Genomic DNA, 2,634 nt, shown 5'->3' with positions numbered 1-2,634 from the left:
GACAAAGGAGCTAAAATCAATCCCTAGAGCAAGGACAGTCTCTTCAACAAATGGCGTTGGGTTCACCAGATCTCTGTGTACAGAAGTATGAAATAAGACCCCTACCTTACACCTTTCACAAAAGTCCACTCAAAATGGATCAAAGACAAATCTACAACCCAATGCCATCAAATTATTAACATTGGAAAAACCTTTCCATGCATTAGTATAGGCAAAGAGTTCTTGGAAAAGGCCCTAGAAGCCAAAAACTGACAAATGTGATGAAATCAAATTGAGAAGCTTCTGCACTGCAAAAGAAACAATCAGGCAACCAACAGAATGGGAGAAAATATTTGCAAACTATTCAACTGATAAAGAATTAATATCCATAATACATACACAGCTCAAGAAACTCAACAACAAATAAAACAAACAATCCAGCTAAGAAATGGGCAAAGGACTTGAACAGGCATTGTTGAGGGATAAAATTCAAATGGCCAACAGACATTTGAAAAAATGTCAGCATCACTTGCCATCAGGGGAAATGCAAATCAAAACCACCATTAGGTTTAAGCTCACCCCAGTTAGAATGGCTTTCATACAGAAATCAACAAACAAAAAATGCTGGCAAGGATGTGGGGAAAAAGGTACCCCAATGCACTGTTGGTGGGACTGTAGACTAAGGCAGCCTCTGTGGAAGATAGTATGAAGATACCTCAGAAATCTCAATATAAACATATCATATGACCCATCCATCCATTCCTGGGAATTTACGCAAGGGAAATAAAATCAGAAAATGAAAGATTCATCTATACCCCCATGTTTATTGGAGCTCAATTTGCAATAGCTAAGGTATGGAATCAACAAAGATGTCCATCAACTGAAGACTGGATAAAGACATGATGGAATATGTACACCGTGGAATACTACGCAGTGGTAATAAAAATGAAATACTGCCATTTGTAACAAAATGTCACTCCCCCATTCGCGGAGGAACGACACAGGACCCTGCGCTGTTCTTTTTGCTTGGCCCTTCCCAGGTTAGCTGCCGTTCGTTCCCTCAATCACGGAGGAACGACGCCGGCCAGGGTTAGCTGCCAGCCACCACCCCCCACCAACCCCCCCCCCCCCCGCCTCTGAGGAGTGGCGGCACCCCCCGCCGCTTTCCCTGCTTCCGCGGAGGAGCGGCACACCGCCGGCCGGCTCTCTCAGGGGCTGCTCAGATGTTCCTCAGATGTTGCTTCAGATGTTCCTGGTGCATGTTGTCTCTCTCCTCCTTTATAGTCCTCTTCCACCAATCCATGCTCTGCTGCCCCACACGCCGAGCACGCTGCTCTCCTCCAATCAGGAGCAGGATCAGCTCCTGCAGTTTATCAGTCGAATTGGCGAGGCAGCTGCGTAGAAGTTGTTTGGTCTCTCTCAGCGCCATATTGTGGGAGATCAGATGCATAGAATAAGTCTTAATTCCAGTAACTTAGTCTAGTCTCAGTTGCTCCCCACAACAAAATGGATACAATTAGAAACTATTATACTTAGTGAAATAATCCAGTCCCAAAAAGACACATACCTTAATTCTTCATGATTTGTGGTAACTAATAGAGTACCTAAAATTTAAACTATAGAAGTGAAATTGACACTTTGAGATGAGATGATATTGAACAGCCCTTGCCTCGACTGTTGAGGAATAATTTTGTTTTTTCCATACTATTTGTTGAACACTTTACTTAGTGTAGGGTTAATCTCATGTGTATAAAGTTAATTGAAAATAGGTCTTTGTAAAAAATAAGAATGTGAATAGGAGAGGGAGGAGGAAGAAGTGTGGAAGTGCAGGCAGGAGGGAAGGTATGGTGGAAAGAACCACTATGTTCCTAAATTTGTATATGAAATGCATGAAGTTTGTATACCTTAAAAATTAGGTTTTTATGTGAAAAAAGAAAAGAAAAAATAAGTAAAATGAGGCCTAAGAAATACCTGTGGGGAACACCCTTTTTCAGTATATGATCTGTGGGTATATCCACTGGTAAAGTTCACAATAATCTGATCCTCCCACACCCTGGATGATGCACTTCAATGCAACACTCAAACTGTGTCTGCACTGTATGCCTTTTGAATGTTTGGCTCTCTTTAAGAAGTAATTTGCATGGACACTCAAGAGCCAGATAGAGGGTCTGGCATTGTGTCAGAGCAGGTTAAGCTGCTGGCATCTCATATGAGCTCCAGTTCTATCACTGACTGCTTCACTTTCAATCCAGCTTCTTGCTAATGTGCCTGGGAAAACAGCAGAAGATGGCCCAAATGCCTGGGCTCCTGTCACCAATGTGGAAGAACCAGGTTAATTCCAGGTTCTTGGCTTTAGCCTGACCCTGCCCAGACCTTGCATCTCTTTGAGGTATGAACCAGAGGATAGAGGATGTCTCTCTCTCTTTCTCTCTTTCTTCCTCTCTATATGTCTGTGTATTTCTACTTTCAAATAACTAAATAAATCTTTTAAACAAAAAAGAAAAATAATAGGTAGATTCCCAACCCCAAACCAGAGCTTTAGTTATTATGACCACTGAGAAGCTTCTGTGGCTGTGGAGGTACTGCCATAGGGAAAAACCCTTTCATAACTTTGCTACAGTCTATGCAATTACTTGCAAGAAGATAAGAAAAGGA

This window comes from Oryctolagus cuniculus, chromosome 5 (assembly GCF_964237555.1).
Source record: "Oryctolagus cuniculus chromosome 5, mOryCun1.1, whole genome shotgun sequence".
NCBI classification, from domain to species: domain Eukaryota; kingdom Metazoa; phylum Chordata; class Mammalia; order Lagomorpha; family Leporidae; genus Oryctolagus; species Oryctolagus cuniculus.
Note: the sequence above shows the minus strand (reverse complement) of the source record.